The 17,789-nt window shown below is 41.5% G+C and overlaps 1 long non-coding RNA gene across 3 annotated transcripts in view; it reads right to left on the bottom strand.

Annotated features, from left to right (window-relative positions):
• Positions 1–17,789, bottom strand: part of LOC106504490 (uncharacterized) — a 754,869-nt gene that overhangs the window by 585,558 nt on the left and 151,522 nt on the right. The gene's annotated exons all lie outside the window — the stretch shown is intronic.

Genomic DNA, 17,789 nt, shown 5'->3' with positions numbered 1-17,789 from the left:
TTTTACAAGAAGTGTTATAATAATAACACTAAATAGACTGGGATAATATACTGAGATATATATATAATTCTTAGAATAAAGACTTAAAAAATACTACAAGATATAGGGAAGATCCAATAGAGGAATGAAAATGAAATAATAAAAATAGATTTGATCACCCAAAGAAAGCAAGAAAGAAGAAACAAAGGAGCAAAAAACAGATATACAGGTAGAAAACAAATAGCAAAATCCAGATTACACCCAATGATATCCCCAAATCCATTAAATATAAATAGAGAAACAATTCTTATTAAAAGGCAAAGATTGTCAGACTGGATTAAAAAAAATATGAATAACAAAAACAAAAATTTAAGACACACCTGCATGCCATCTACAAGAGAATAACTTTAAATGTGAAGGTAAAGATAGGTTAAAAATTAAAGGCTAGGGAGTTCCCATTGTGGCTTAGGGGTTTAAGAACTGAACTAGTATCCATGAGGATTTGAGTTTGATCCCTTGCCTTGCTTAGTGGGTTAAGGATCTGCCATTGCCACAAGCTGCAGTGTAGATCACAGATGCAGCTTAGATCTGACATGCTATAGTAGAGGCTGGCAGCTGCAGCTCCAATTTGACTCTTAGCCTGGAAACTTCTATATACCACAGGTGCAGACCTAAAAAAAAAGGTGGGAAAAGACAGACTACGAAAACTCAACTTAAGGAAACAGGTATGACTTTACTAAGACCAGATAAAATAAATATCAAGATAAAGAGGTAAAGAGGGACACTCCATGGTGAATAATGAATCCATTCATTAGGAAGATTTAACAACTCAATGAATATGCACCTATAACAGAGTCTCATAATACATAGAGCAAAACTAATAGAACTAAAACAAGGCAGATATAGATCCACAATCTTCACTGGAGATTGCAATAGTATGAGTATAGAGCATCACAGCATCACTCCTTTCAGGGAAGACATTCCTTATGACCTTAATAAGTGAGGCATGGGTTCTGAGCATAGGCTGGCTGTAGGGCTAGAGGAAGTTCTTGGAATCCCCTGCCTTACAAGGTGTTTATTGCTTTAGCTGCTGGACCAAAGGAGAGGGATCAGCTATGCCAGGTGTGGGAAGCTTAGGACAATACATATTTACTAACAGGCATATTTCAGTATTTTACCAGCTTTCTCAAGAAGGTACTTTATTAGACTGAAAGTTCCTTGAAAACAAGATCTGGTTGATTTGCCCATGTAGCTCTCACGAAACGGGGTACATACAGAGCCTTCCTCATAACAGAAACATCATAAAAATCAGTTCAGTGAAAGAAATATAAATAATTCCCTTCTTTCTTTCCTGGCACAGGCACCCTTTGGCAGCACCTCCATCTACATTCAGAAAGATGACTCTCTTGCACTTGAATTCTTTCATCACAATAGTTAAAGCCAAAACTAAACAAGACATATTGGGATGCTGGCACCTTCTGTTGAACAAGTTGTATATAAAATGCTGCTGAAAAGTAGCATATGTTTTTGATAACTGTAAAACACATTATATTTAAGAACCAAGAAGGAATGTAAATCCTGAATGTTAATGTGCTTAAAGTCTTATTTAAATTAAAAGTTGATCTTTGACGTGACTTGGTTATTTCCAAAACATGAGAATTCCTTTCAGGGTCTCTTCTGCGGGGGCTGCACAGGTAGAATTAGCTTTGCTCCTAGTGCCACTTTAACTAGGGTCTAGAGGTAAGGATCAAGATGCCAACTACTGGCCCAGCACTGACTCACTGTGAGCCACAGAAATACAGCCCATAACTCCGCAGTCCTGTTCACTTAGCATGTTATCTGAAGGGAATCAAGGAGGAACCACACCTCAGGGTGGTCCACAGAAGCAGGAAGGGAGGGGTCTGTATCAGCTTGGATCCTTTCATCCGCCCTTCCTCAGTGGGTCCAGGCTCACTCCAAGTGGCACTGACTACCCAGCACCTCTGGGCTGTACCATGAGGCCCTCTAGTGTTCACTCTGGGATCCAGGCCCCATGACCTTCAAAGAATGGGAGGGTGGCTAAGATGAGTGGGAGACTTAGAGGGAATGGAGGTGGTCCAGGCAACCTAGGAACATGCCCATGCTTTAACCCCATTACACCCCTGTGCCTGCTGTCTCCATGGGTCCAGAAGTGACACAGCCCCAGCAACGGTGTTGTCACAAAGCTTTGCACTCTGCCAAGGTGCTGTAGCCTCTTGCTGAGGTTTTCAGGTTAGAAAAACAGGGGTCAGGAGTTCCCGTCATGGCTCAGCAGAAACAAATATGACTAGCATCCATGAGGACGCAGGTTCTATCCCTGACCTCACTCACTCGGTTAAGGATCTGGCATTGACATGAGCTGTGGTATAGGTCACAGACGAGGCTCGGATCTGGCATTGCTGTGGCTGTGGTGTAGGCCAGCATCTACAGCTCTGATTCAACCCCTAGCCTGGGAATCTCCATATGCCACAAGTGCAGCCCTAAAAAGAAAAAAAAAAAAAAATAGATGAAAAAGAAAGAAATGAAAGGCAAGGGTCAGAGGCCTGGGTCAGAGGCCTAGGACATAGTGTGAATGGAGAAGATAAATGATATGGGGTCCTGAAGAGATCTCAAACCTTATAATCAGATTAAATCTTGGTTCAAATTCCATCTCCACACTTACTAGCTATGCAACCTTCCCCATTTTTTTTATTTTTAATTTTTTTAGGGCCACACCTGCAGCATAGGGAAGTTCCTGGGCTAGGGGTCAAATTGGAGCTGCATCTGCTGGCCTATGCCACAGCCACAGCGACATAGGATCTGAGCCGCATCTGCAACTCTGGATCCTTAACCCACTGAGTGAGACCAGGGATCAAACCTGCATTCTCATGGATACTAGTCAGATTCTTAACCCACTGAGCCACAACAGGAACTCCAAGTAATCCCCATGATGATAAAAATAGCTGGTCTAAAGAGATCTTATGCCAATATAGGTCTTAGCATAGCAGATGGTTCTAGTCACCCACCAATCATGAATGCCTCCATGCACCTGGGAACACAGATCATAATCCAGTGGCCTCACATTGCTTAATAAATTATAATTGTTAACAGGTCACTGCCCGAAAAACTAAAAGCATGAAAGCAAAGTCACCATAATCAAAAGAACACGGCATTGCCTCTGCACAGCCCTGAAGCACCTGCACAAGCACATGCAGATACGTTCATAAGTGCCTAGGGTGCACCTCACCAGGACCTGTGATTTCCTCCTCCAACACACCTCAGCCACTAAATCGTAGAGCTCAGAAACTCAGCTCGAGGACATGTTGCCTTCCTTTTTTTCTGTTTTGCAAGGACAAATCTGACAGAAATGTAGAACCTGTGTAGATATTTAAACAGCCCGTGCGACAGGGAGAGTCTTCAGCCTGGCCATGAAGGATAGACTTGACGACAACATCCACTATACAGATGAGCCCTCAAATTAGTGAGGAGCCACAAGCCCTCGGGCTTGGAGGAGAGAGGCACTCAACACTCTGCCTCTGCCATGGGCCGTGCCGCCAGGGGCATCCATCACAGTAAGGACCAGAGGAACAACACCTCTGATACCTCTTCATTGGGCCGCCGGCAAATGAGGCACTAGATTAGGCCTGACACGGGCACAGCACAAGCTGAGGTTTGCGGAGTGTAATTAATTGGAACATCGCCAGCTTGACAAATTGGGATGATGAATCTATCTTGTATGAATAAGGAAAAAAATGCATAATCAGTCAAAGATTTAGTTAAGACAGCTCTACTCTGACTCCCTGCCACAGTGAAATCCATTAAGGCAGGGAAACATCACTTTTAAAAGGAGGCAGTGTCCTTCATCTGTTCAATTTATAACTTTTTGTTCTTGAATTGATGAGAGAAGTCAACTCAGATTTGCTTGACTTTAAAGGCAGAAGAAGTTTCTCTTGTGAGTTTAAAAATTTTCTCTCCCACGTCTTTTAGTTCAGTTAGAAATGTGTGTACCTAAATGTGGGAGGGGATTTTATCATTAATTTTTAAGGCATGTTAATATTAGTTGAGCCAAACTGGCCACTCTTTGTTGATGGAGATGGTTTTATGCTAAATGTGAAAAGAATAAAACTTTCACAGTGGGTTTGCCTCACCCCCACTCCAAACCTGTTTTATTGGATCACTGCTTGAAGGCTGTGACAGATCCAGCAATAGACAGGTGAGAACTGCTTTCTTTTCTAATTGGCAGGGAAAATCATTTTTTAATTTGGTCTACATTCAAGTTGGATCTCTTTATGCAGTGAAAAGTATCAATTAGGTGATTATTCAACTAATGTGACAAACGATAAAAAAAAATCAAACAGGATAAATCAACCCTCACATTAAAAGAAGTCTCTTCAATTATTGACCAGATTAACTAGATGGTTATGCCTTGGGCAAGAAGACATTGCTTTCAAGAAGAAAGAGAGAACAGGTTCACGTGTCTTCACTGCAGGAGCTGCAGGTATTAATTTAGTTCATGGTTCTTAAATCTGTGGGGTTTTTTACATTTAATCTGCATGCCAATAATAATGCATACCCATTCTACTAAATCATCAAGCAATTCTGTTTGCTTGTTTGTTCTTATCCTTTGGAAAACAGAAAGTCTCTGCAGTTTTCAAAACCCAAGTCTGGCAAGCATTAATGACAATGATCTGTATTTCAACCAGTATGTGGCTCCTTTTTACCCAACGGAGAACAAAATACAGACAGGAGTTCTTTTCATGGCTCAGCAGAAATGAACCCGACTGGGATCCATGAGGATGCAGGTTTCATCTCTGGCCTTGCTCAGTGGGTGAAAGATCTAGTGTTGCCATGAGCTGTGGTGTAGGTTGCAGGTGCCACTCGGATCCTGAGTTGTTGTGGCTGTGGCATAGGGCCAGCAGCTGCAGCTCCCATTTGATCCAGGGAATGTCCATATGCCACATGTGTGGCCCTTAAAAAAAAAAAAAAAAAAAAAAAAAGACAATACTAAGATTTAAATGGCGTAAATGCAAAGACCTCACATGGGACCCCCACAGACAGTTGAACACAGAAAATAATATATTCACCCAAGGAGGCAGGCCTTTCTGGGCACCTGCTGATCCCAGTCACCTACATGCCCAGGAGGGAGCTTCTGTAGGTAAGTGGCCTGGAGCCCATTCATGGGCCAGGGTACTATGGTTGTTCCGTAAGGGGCAAAGGAAAGTAATCAGAGGAAAGACGACCAGCTGCAAAGTAAACAGGCCTAGGCTTCAAGGTCAGTTACTCAAGAGCTTCTAAATCTTCCACTCTTTCTGGCATTCTGCTCCAGAAGAAATGTTCTGTGAAAAAAACAAGATTATCTGTACAATTCACTAAATACCCAGCTCTGCAGTCCTGTGATTTGCATCACACCTTAGCTTCAAGTGGCAAAATGCCTTTCCGCGTGACCCATAAAAACTTTTAATGGTCAATGAAACATAAAAAGGAGAAAGTGGATAAGAAGTCAAAAGGTGCTTGATTTTTCTTTTGTGGGTCTTTTTTTACAGTCTTTTTCAAAGGATATCAACACACCGCAGGCAAACACACTGCTTGACAGGGGTTGCCAGAGAGGAGGGTCCCCTTGGGAGAAGAGACCACTCAAGTTACAATTAACAAAGTGTAAGATACTTTGCTGGAGGCATAAAATTTACAGTTATGAAGATAATCACTAAGAAAAAAAAAAAAAAACACAGGAGTTCCTGTCCTGACTCAGTGGTTAATGAACCACTGAGGATGGTTCGTATCCTAGTATCTATGAGGATGAGGGTTCGATCTCTGGCCCTGCTCAGTAGGTTGGGGATCCGGCAGTTGCCGTGGGCTGTGGTGTGGATCGCAGACATGGCTCCAATCTGGCATTGCTGTGACTGTGGTGTAGGTCAGAAGCTGTAGCTCTGATTTGACCCCTAGCCTGGGAATTTCTATATGCTGTGGGTATAGCCTTCAAAAGACAAAAAAAAAAAAAAAACACAAACAAACAAACAAAAAAAAAACCCAAAAAACAAAAAAGATAATCACTAAGCAAATTGGGGCCACTGTTAGCCAAAACTTACTTCCACTCATTTTCAAAATCTCTTTTTTTAAATGGAGTAGTGTTGCTGAAGTGTTGCAATCTTTTGATTATTACAGAATCTTTTCCCTTCAATTGCTCCCTAAATTAGTCCCACCTTCCCCGCCTTTATAAGAAAGTAATTAATGTATTGTCTGACATTATCTCATTTAATCCTTCCCATCACCATAGAGTAATAACTGACTTTCCAACGAGGTTGAGGGAAGTAAAAGGATACACAAATTGTTATAACTGTAATTATGTAGCTGGGATTTTAAACCAACTGCCCAGTGAAACCAAGCCTGAGAAAGCCTCCTCAGGCCCGCCATACCCAGCTGGCTTCCTTGTTGCCAGAGACCCCTGGACCACCATCTAGCTCCCTTAACCCCCTTGCTGAAGACAAGTTAGTCTCATCCAGCTGACTCTCCAAGTGCCCTGACCATGGCACAGCATCTGTCCTAGCTGGAGCTGGGCTAGCTGGCTGTCAGAGTCACAGCAATCCCACTGTCCAGACAGTGGCTTCCTGTGGCCCTAGGGTCCCGACTGGTTTCACACTCCCATTAGGAGCTTTTCCTTCTCCTTTTGGGCCCTCCTTTTCCCTGTACCCTCCCCACCAGACCTCAGGGGAAGCCCATTGCTCTCCTGACAAATGGAATCATCACTGCCTTGCTCCACTCAACAGATAGAACACCATCAACTTGGTGGAGAACATTTGGTTTTCAGATTTCAATCGTAAAAGAGCCATGAGGCTGAGAGTGTGCTCTTGGGTCAAGAAGACCTCAAGCAGCATCATAAGTGCAGCAAATGTTGTCTTTGGGTGAATATCCCTCCTTTCATCCCCCATCACTTGGTCCATTCTTTCACTGAAAGGTGAGTGTGACTATGGGCAAGGCCTGATGTCCTGCTCAGGCAGCAGGAAGACAGTGTGGCAGGAAGAGCATCCCAATTTGCTCATCAGAGTGAATCATACCAGAGTCTCACAAAGGTGAGACTTTGGAGGGGATCCAGAAGCACCAAACATGCAGGGTCAGTGAGGTCACGACTACCAGGCAACTTTGATTCCTGGATCTCTAATCCCACAGAAGTGTGGTGATGGGTATCCAAGTGAACTGGACATTGAGTAGCTGGCAATGGTGTCTAGGAGATTTGCCCATGACCTGCAGAGGCCCAGGCCAGTGAGAGTGCAGGACAAAGTGGAAGGCAGTCCCTGATGGGGAGAAGAAGGCAAGCGGGAGTGAAAAAGGGACATTCAGGATGTGAGGTAAAAGATGTCAGGAGCTGCTACTTGATGACCATTCAGAAACCAAGAAGTTATGGGTGAACATTCATAGGACTGAGACCTGTAAAATGATTAACCCTAAAGTTTTGCCTCTGTCAATGTTGGCTATATATCTGAAACTACAGGGCAGACATGAAGGGGCTTAGCTCTGAGTATCCCTTGAGAAAATGATGCCACCACCTTCTCAGCTGCAGTTCTCCTGGGAGGAGGCATGTGAAACCAAAGAAGGGGATTTCCTAAAGGTAAAAGGTGCAAAGGAGACAGGATGCAGCATTTCATCAAATCACGAAAAGAGGTATAACAATGGAAAGTTCCTCAAATGGGACATGAGAAAGACATGACTGTGTAGCAGACACACACTATTATATATATAAAGTAGATAAACAAGAACCTGCTGTATAGCACAGAGAGCTATATTCAGTGAGTTGAAATAACCTATAATGGAAAAGAATCTGAAAAAGAAAATATGTATATACATATATTTTTGTATGTGTGGATATATATATATACAACTGAATCACATTGCTGTATGCCTTAAACATTGTTCTTTTTCTTATTGTTATTTCCCCCAATGCATTTTTTTCCCACTATACAGCATGGGGACCCAGTTACACATCCTATTGTCATGCTCCGTTGTACATATCTAGACATAGTTCTCAGTGCTACACAGCAGGATCTCATTGTCAATTCATTCCAAAAGCAATAGTTTGTATCCATTAACCCCAAGCTCCCCATCCCTCCTACTCCCTCCCCTCCCCCTGGGCAACCACAAGTCTATTCTCCAAGTCCGTGATTTTCTTTTCTGTGGAAAGGTTCATTTGTGTTGTATATTAGATTCCAGATATAAGTGATATCATATGGTATTTGTCTTTCTCTTTCTGACTTACTTCACTAAGGATGAGGGTCTCTAGTTCCATCCACATTGCTGCAAATGGCATTATATCATTCTTTTTTATGGCTGAGTAGTATTCCATTGTGTATATAGATCACATCTTCCTAAGCCAATAGTCTGTCAATGGACATCTGGGTTGTTTCCATGTCCTGGCTATTGTGAATAGTGCTTCAATGAACATGCAGGTGCATGTGTTTTTTAAGGAGATTTTTGTCTGGATATATGCCCAAGAGTGGGATTGCTGGATCATATGGTAGTTCTATGTATAGACTTCTAAGTTACCTCCATACTGTTCTCCATAGTGGCTGTACCAGCTTACATTCCCACCAACATTGCAGGAGGGTTCCCTTTTCTCCATACCCCCTCCAGCACTTGTTATTTGTGAACTCATTAATGATGGCCATTCTGACAGGTGTGAGATGGTATCTCATGGTAGTTTTGATTTGCATTTCTCTAATAATCAGGGATATTGAGAATTTTTTCATGTGCTTGTTGGGCATCTGTACATCTTCTTTGGAAAAATGTCTACTCAGGTGTTTTGCCCATTTTTCCATTGGGTCGTTGGTTTTTTTGCTGTTGAGTTGTAGAAGTCATTTGTATATTTTAGAGATTAAGCCCTTGTCAGTTGAATCATTTGAAACTATTTTCTCCCATTCTGTAAGTTGTCTTTTTGTTTTCTTTTTGGTTTCCTTTGCTGCGCAAAAGCTTGTCAGTTTGATTAGGTCCCATTGGTTTATGTTTGCTTTTATTTCTGTTGCTTTGGGAGACGGACCTGAGAAAACATTTGTAAGGTTGATGTCAGAGGATGTTTTGCCTATGTTCTCTTCCAGGAGTTTGATGGTATCTTGTCTCATATTTAGGTCTTTCAGCCATTTTTAGTTTATTTTTGTACATGGGGTGAGGGTGTGTTCTAGATGTGGTGATTTACATGTGGCTATCCAGGTTTCCCAGAAATTCTTGCTAAATAGACTGTCTTTTTCCAATTTTATTTTCTTGCCTCCTTTGTCAAAGATTAATTGACCACAGGTGTCAGGGTTTATTTCTGTGTTCTCTATTCCGTTCCATTGGTCTGTCATGTACTTCAGGAGTTCCTGTTATGGTTAAGTGGAAATAAATCTGACTAGGATCCATGAGGACACAGGTTTGATCCCTAGCCTCACTCAGTGGGTTAAGGATCAGGCACTGCCATGAGCTGTAATGTAGGTTGCAAATGTGGTTCAGATCTGGCATTGCTGTGGCTGTGGTGTAGGTCAATGGCTGCAGCTCCGATTCGACCCTTAGCCTGGGAACTTCCATATGCTGCAAGTTTGGCCCTGAAAAGGACTCAAAAAAAAGTACTTCAATTAAGAGGAAGGAAGAAAAGAGAGAAAGGAAGAAAGAAAGACTTGAGTGTGGATCCCAGTTTAGCCATTTATGGCTACGTGAGCTAGGAAATCTCAGTCTCCTACTAAACAAGGTAAACAGCACTAAGACCCACCTGCAGTAGACACATGCATCATGTCTCCTGACTCAGCCACTTTCTGAGCCCTCAGTCCTGGCAGCCTCTGGGCCATGATATCCAGCCCACACCACCTGCCCCCACCTCCCCAGCATTATATCCAGGCTAGACCCCAGACTGAATCTAGACCTATTGGCACTTGGGAATTTAAAACTCGGGCTTTAAAAGTGCAGTCGGTTTACAATGAGAGGATGAGCTTCTAGGTTATGAAGAGTCAATCAATAAGACCAGCCGTGGAGGCCAGTCTTGATGTGCATGAAGTTGAATGAGAAAATGAGGCACATGAAGGAAAGACAGAGGAATCACTTTTTTGTATCTCCAGTGCTCATGGAGCTGTAATTAGGTTCTAAGGGATTTGTTGCTATGTTACAACAAATTTTCTTTGAGTCTTTTTGAGTGAATTTCTGGTGCTTGCAAACATTTTCCCCTGATTGAGACACTCAACAGATAGTGGCAAGAACAATGATGACTCCAAGGGGAGTACAGTGACTATGACAATGACTTCCATGGTTTCAAATGTTTTTGTGTAAGATCTGCCTTGGCCCAGGGAAAGCTAGCTATAAATCACTGACCTAATCATGAGATCGCTACTGCAATAAGATCTCATGCATATTCGAGGACTTTGCTACTCAAGGTGTGGCCCCGAGACCAGTGATGGCAGCATCACTTGGGAACTTGTTAGAAATGAAGAAACTCAGGTGCCATCCAGATTTAGTGAGTCAAAATCTGCACTTTTATAACACCCCCAGGTGATTTGTATGCACATGAAACTGAAGAAGCACTTGGATAACATCCCTCTGAAAGTGGACCATTCTACTGTCAAGAAGAAACACTGGACTAGGCATCTCAAGGGCCATTCTTTGTCAGTCTGCTCCTGAAAAAGTTGCAGGGCCACATTAATTTACAGGATTTAAAAATCTATTTCTCAGATTGTAAACCCTCAAAGGGTTCTGTCCAGTACCCAGCACACCAAATAAATTGGTCTATTAAATATTTGCTGCAGGCTTTTTCAGCCTCCACCATCTGAAAAGCTAGTGGAGGCAACGTGAAAAGCATAAGGAAAAACTAAATTGAAATCATGTTGCTTTCATCTTCCCAGGACCTCCTTTTCAATAAAACAAGAATAACCACTAATCCTAGGGTTTTAATGACACAATAAAGGGTTTACATTATGAATTTCATGCAGTCAGAATGAGAATGCACATGCTCATTCATTCATTCATGCATTTATTCATTCACTTTTTCCAATTACCCTCTTCAGACAGAAGGAGACAGGAGGTTTCATTCTTTATGTTTGGATGAAGAGATGAGGATTGCCAAAGAAGCAAATTTTTGGATCTACCTGACTCTCAGGAACAAATTACTAGGTTCCTTTTTAAGTTCTTTTGTTGATTTAAAGGGTAGATGAGAAAGTAAAATGTGGGAATCAAAGCAAGGAGAGCAGATGTTACTGTCAGTCAGTTCAATGCAGCTCAAATCCAGCTGTGACTTAGTACCAAGGGAGCTTGCCTGAGTCACATATCTCTCAGAAACCTGAGTTAGACCATCTGTAAGATAGGGATAGCACCTGCCTAGCAGTCTTGTTCTAAGGACTAGGGGAAAATGTCATTTTGAATCATCATTATTTCATAAAGGAATATATCTCATGACCTGCTGAGGATGGTGCACCCCAAACTTGACATCCTAGAAGAGTAATAGAACCTAGCCTCCAGAGCTGCTGCAAAGATCAAATGAGCTAACAATTGTGAAGGTCTTGACACAGTGCCTGCATATGACCTGTACACATAGTGTTAGATACTGTTGTCATCTTTGAGGTCAGACGTGTTCACATCCCAGTGACAAACTAGTTCTATGACCAGGAGCAGGTTTATTGATGGATACATTATCTTCTTTCAAAAAAGATTCAGTGAACCCCATCAAGTTACTACAGTTTCATCACCCACACAATGGGATAGTGGGATCTTACATGAGGAGAAAAACAGTTGGTAATATTATTTCTTTTATTCTCCAACCACATTCTTTTACCTTCTCTGCTCTGTGGCCCAGGAGGCTGACCCTGACAAAATGCATCCCTGACTCCTTTGCTGGTTGACTTCCCTTTGTATTTGGCCAATGGTTGGCCAACAGGAAGAGGAAGGTAAGAGAGAGAGGCAGGTGTATTTCTTCCTCTTGCCCTTTTTGCTTCAGTGCAACAGCTCAAGCACCATCAACATCCTCCATGGCTGCAGCTGCCTGGGAAGTGGCCCTTCCTCCAGGGCGCCATCCTCCTCCAGGCTCTAGAGCACCATTCCCCCGATCTTACACTTCAGCCTCCACAGCAACACCCCTCACTGATACAACTCTCTGGGTACCTCAACACCTCGTTTGGTCCCTTAACACTGTCCATTCCTTTCTTGAAAAGGATAGTCACTGATAGTCCTTTCTTGAATGTTTCTTCATTGAAACACCTGACTGAAGTATTTCCTTCCAGGACCTTGTATGTATCAAAAAACTGGGGCCCAAAATGATGCTCAGTTATCAGAGACATACTGTTATGCTATCTGTAGAGACAGCTGCTCTTTCCTTAAAGTTGCTTTTCAGCCCCTGTGGAAGGGGCCGGGGCACAAGTCTAATCTAAACAGAATGAATCCATTAGCTGAATAAAGCCTGTTAAATATATTCTGGAGAATTTGAGCTAAGATAAACTAAGACTGAGTTGTTAAATGGTGGGAGGGGCTGGTCCTAGCCTGATAGTACAGAGAAAGAGAATTTGGGGAGAGAGCTTACCATGTTGCTCAGTATTAGAAGCCCAGAGATCATGGCACTACCTGGAATGGGAACACCCCCAAGTTAGTTCCCAGAATAGAAACTTGGGTTACTCAGGAGGAAGAGGGCAAGGAGGTGGGTCTCCGGAAGAGCATCACTGTTAAGCGAAATGGTAGTAGAAGGAAATGAGGGTGCACAGAAATATAAAAAGCTAAAGTGTAGCCTTGGTGCTGGAACAGTCTAGCCATCAGACTTTGAGCAAGCTGTGGAGCCTTCAATTTTTCATAAATAAGACCAAGGGGTTATTTTACTGGCTAATCTCAAGACACCGCTTATCTTCAGTGTTACCTATTTCAGGAGTTAGACTTTCCCTAGTTCATCCTGCCTCCTGGAAACATCCTCTCCAAGATGCAAAAAGTTTCTTCCTATCCTTTGCTTCCCATTTCCCAGAAAAATCTTTTGGGAGGAAATCATGACTGTAAAGCTATTGACTTAATACTGCGGCTGATGAAAATATTTCTGCTAATGGACGTGGCCGGAACCAGATTTGCTTTTAAAACACTGACCTCTCTCAATAGTCACGTTTTGGCTCTCTACCTCCATTTTATTTATCTAGGTTGAGAATGAGTTTAACGTTTCAAGATGTTGGCTTGGGGGAAAATGTTTATAATATTCTTTTATAGAGAGACAATGACCCATGTATAAGGTATATTTACTTAATCACTAGTTTAGTCATTGACTCAATTTGGGAAAATGAAGCCTTTGGGGAACTCAAGTCCTTCTTTTGTCTTTAGTATTTGTTTAAAGATGTCCTTAAACATTGAAAATAAGGCACAGAAATGTGAAATATGGATTTTCATTTGCATATATTTGATTGCTGAGTAGTAGAGGGGATACTGTGCTTTTTAGCACAATTCACAATTGAAAGAAAAGATTTTTATTCTTTCTTAGAGGCATGACATTAATATTGCTATTTTTTAAATAAATGTTTTGGCATCAGTTATCTACTATGTGTATTAGAGATACAATTTAAATCTGTAACTTCTACGACTATTTGGTTATCATCAGAGGTGTCAAATCCATTTTCTTGGTAAAGAAACTATAAAATATGATTGCTTCTCTGGTTCACAAAATAAACTGTAGAAAGACAAAGTAGTCAGCACAGCCATAAAGCTCTACTGCAAGTAAAAGGAAAAAAAATACATACCTGGGGCTCAATTTTAAAAAATGAGCAATAGCATAAATCAAATTTTAAAGATGAATATTTTCCCCACTCCCACTTAAATCTGAAATGAGGTAGCTCAGATGTTAAGATTTCTTTGGGTTCAAATTCTATTGTTTTCACTGTAAAATTCTAAGTGCTGTTAAAAATTACATGGCAATACAAGTTATAATTAAGAAGCATAGCAAGGGATTTTGGCTCAGAAATCAGACTTCTGAGATATAGTATAAAGAAATAACTAAAGAAAGAAAACCTATGGAAATGGACACACTTTTTTCATATTATCTATTATATGGAAAAATTGGAGACAATATATAAGTCAATAAGAAATAAGAGTTTTAAAGAGTCTTAATATGGAACAAGAAATTTAGTAGAAACCTAGAACCGCTGACGTGTAACAACATTGAAAATCTTTGGTACACAAAGTTCACCAGAAAGAACAGAGTGCAAAGTTACATGTTCAGTATGCTTATGACTATATAAAACTATAATCAGATCTTATAAGGGAGCATATAAAAGTGAAAAACACTATATTAGATTTGTGAGATTAGAAGGTTTATATATATATATAATATATATGTTAAGTCCTTTAAATATATATATATTTTTTAAATCCTTTATTACTGTGATAAAATTTCTCTTTACAATTTGGAATAGAAGACTGAATCTAGAAGAAAGAATCCTCTGATAGGACTCAGTGAAGTTGGAAGGGAAAGACATGAAGATTTACTTCTGTCTTAGAGATTATGGGTTGCCAGGAGCAGAACCCCACTTAATCTCACTTAGATAAAATGGAATTTATTGCAAAGACAGAAAGTGAATTCAGAAAGAGAATCCTAGCTGGGCTACAGGACAAGGCTGGGCTAGAACCAGAGGAGAAGGCACAGGCCCCACCTTGGCCTCACCAGCCCCAAGGCCACATGAATAAGACATCAACATTTTAAATGAAGACTAGATCCAACCCTAGACTTGCATGACCCTGAGAGGGGTCTGCCTCACTGCTCACTCTTGACACGCCCCTGGGTTCTCTAACTACAGCTTCAACATTTTGTTCATCATGGATTTTGCATTTATTTGTGGAATCTAATAAGAAATGATACAAAAGGACTTATTCACAAAATGGAAACAGACTTGAAGATTTTGAAACCAAACTTATGGTTACCAAAGGGGAAATATTGCAGGGAAGGATCAGTTAAGAGGGTGGAATTAACATATACACATGGCTATATGTAAGATAGATAAGTAACAAGGATCTGCTGTATAACACAGGAAACTCTACTCAATACTGTATAATAACCTATATGGGAAAAGAATCCCATATAGGATTCTTTTGAAAAGGAACAGATAGGGAGTTCCACTGAGCCATGGCTCAGTGGAAACGGATCTGACTAGCATCCATGAGGACGCAGGTTCGACCCCTGGCCTCGCTCAGTAGGTTAAGTAAGGATCCGGCATTGCCAGTGAGCTGTGGTGTAGGTTGCAGACATGGCTTGTATCCTGCAGTTGCTGTGACTGTAGTGTAGGCCAGCAGCTGCAGCTCCAATTCAACCCCTAACCTAGGAACCTCCATATGCCACACGGGTGCAGCCCTAAAAAGATAAAAGACAAAAAAAAAAAAAAAAAGAAAAGAAAGAAAGAAAAAAAAAAGGACCAGATACATGTACATGTATAATTGAGTCAGTCACTTTGCTGTACACCTGAAATTAACACAACTTTGTAAGTCAACTATATTCCAATAAAATTTTTTAAAAATAAATGATAAATCAAGAAGTAAACATAGGAGTTCCCGTCGTGGCGCAGTGGTTAACGAATCCGACTAGGAACCATGAGGTTGCGGGTTCAGTCCCTGCCCTTGCTCAGTGCGTTAAGGATCCTGCGTTGCCATGAGCTGTGGTGTAGGTTGCAGACGCGGCTCGGATCCCACGTTGCTGTGGCTGTGGCGTAGGCCTGTGGCTGCAGCTCCGATTTGACCCCTAGCCTGGGAACCTCCATATGCCGCAGGAGTGGCCCAAGAAATAGCAAAAAGACAAAAAAAAAAAAAAAAAAAAAAAAGAGAGAGAGAGAAGTAAACATAAAAATGACATTATAAATTATTTTTCTTAACCTTTGAGGGTTTTTTAATTCCTTCAGTTTTATGCCCATAGCCAGGGCCTCACTTACTTCCCACTAAGCACTGCCCTGTCTACAAGGGTGTCTGAAATTCCTCCCTCTAAACCTGTCCCTGGATCAAGACATTGTTTCCCAATAGGCTCTTCATGATCTTAGCCCATTACCTGATAATCACAAGTGCACCCATTTGTAGGTATTCTCATGTCAGATTGGTTGTGTCCATCAGACAAGCTGAGAGTGAGCATGGGGCATAAAACTTTTGATTAGGGAGAAGATGAATACAGGAAAAACCTATCAGTCAGGAAAAGCTATGGTTCCTGGAGGGAGCGAGTGGGCAAGGACAAAGGCACACAATTTTTATAGCCTTTCCAAGGATAAATAAAACACACCTTCTCACCTTCCTTTCTCCACCAGCTCCCTCTTAGGCAAAAACTAGCCATCCACAATGAGTATGCCCATGACAGAGATGGATTTCCCTGTGAGAATTGGTCCACCAAGGAGACCCTTGATGATATATTTTGATGTTGGCTTCCTTCACCTGCAGCCACCCCTGGGTGCCCAGATCTGTGCCCCTGGAGCCCAGACAAGCCTCTTTTCTTGACTACAGCTCTTCTCACCCACAATCCTCGCATGAGCCCCATATGGCCTCATGCACACTGATTGTTAAGGCGTATCTGAAGGGAAGATGATGGATGATGGATGATTGCTTTTATTCAAAGTGTGCTTCCTGTGAAAGAGAAATGTCACTTGTGCCTATTTGTTTTCATATTTGTTTAAGTACTACATTTGCCATTCTCTTCTCTTTCTCTTTACTTTCTAATCTGTTCCTCAGACTTCCTTCTTCTCCTCTTACTTCCCACTCCTCACCCTACCCCAGTATGTCTTTCTAAAATATGGCTCAGCAGCTAAGGATCTGTCATCTTTGGAACCTCTTGTCACAGTGGACATGAAGATCCTTGAGAAGTGAGAAGCCCAGCTTTTCCCTGAACAGTGAATTGCTCCACTAGAACCGGAGGTAAGTTACTTGCCTTCCCTCTGTGAATGTTTCTGAGCCTTGCCCTTGGGTTACTGGGTTAATTCTTCTCTTTCTCACTCTAGGGAGGACCTGAGGCTGCTCCTACCTGTCCCGTACTGCCTGATGGCAGATGAGAATAGGAAGTAACGGGTAGGCTGCCTTTCCTAGGACTGGATGCCAAGAAGAGGAAGCAGCTGTCATTTAATGACCAAGCCCTTGGAGAGTTCCAGGAATGTCCAGTCTCAGAGCCATATTCAGATTGTCTCTTTTATTTGGTGGCATAATTACCCTATCTGTCAACTACATTTTTTTAAACCAGTCATCACAGTTCTGAATGATCTTGGCTGGTTTTTAAACGACTAAACTCTGTGGCCCAGATAATGGCATTCACCTTGCAATTTTCATTCCTTCATTTCATCTGCAATTCGCTTGCCTTTGAAGAAAGTAACTGAGTAGTTCAAACTTTCTGACTCATCTGTTATTAGCAGATCTTGTAGAGCCCCAGTAGAAAGATCTTACAAATATTCCCCACCCCTCCGCACACACATACACACACACACACACCACTTACAACCCAACACTGTGCCTTTTTTTGCAAGATAATACCTACCAAAAAAACTTGAGAAACAAAAAAAAAGACTTCAACCACAAGGTTGCCTAACTTATTTTCTCCACCTGTTAATACAGCAAGATCAGACAAATTCAAGTGTCAAAGAAAAGATGCTGACTGCTGTACCTAGCAATTTATCTGGATTAAGTCTACGAATTCATACTTAAATATACAATAATTTACAATACAAATAAACAATAGTGCTCCTTTAATTATATAGGCAAATGCTATAAACATACGTCTTTTGAAGAAACCCTGGAAGAGATGGTATTTTGACTAAAAGCGACACATTGGGCTTACTCTCAAGGAATAAAAGCAAGATTTGGAACAAATGCTCCTCCCCTACTTCCTCCTCCCAGTC

Source organism: Sus scrofa, chromosome 7 (assembly GCF_054392235.1).
Source record: "Sus scrofa isolate SSC_HxYL_T2T_F1_AM1 chromosome 7, Sscrofa_HxYL_maternal_Yorkshire_Landrace_v2.0, whole genome shotgun sequence".
Classification (NCBI taxonomy): Eukaryota; Metazoa; Chordata; class Mammalia; order Artiodactyla; family Suidae; genus Sus; species Sus scrofa.
The sequence above is the reverse complement of the archived record's forward strand: the minus strand, read 5'-3'. Positions and strand labels throughout refer to the sequence as shown.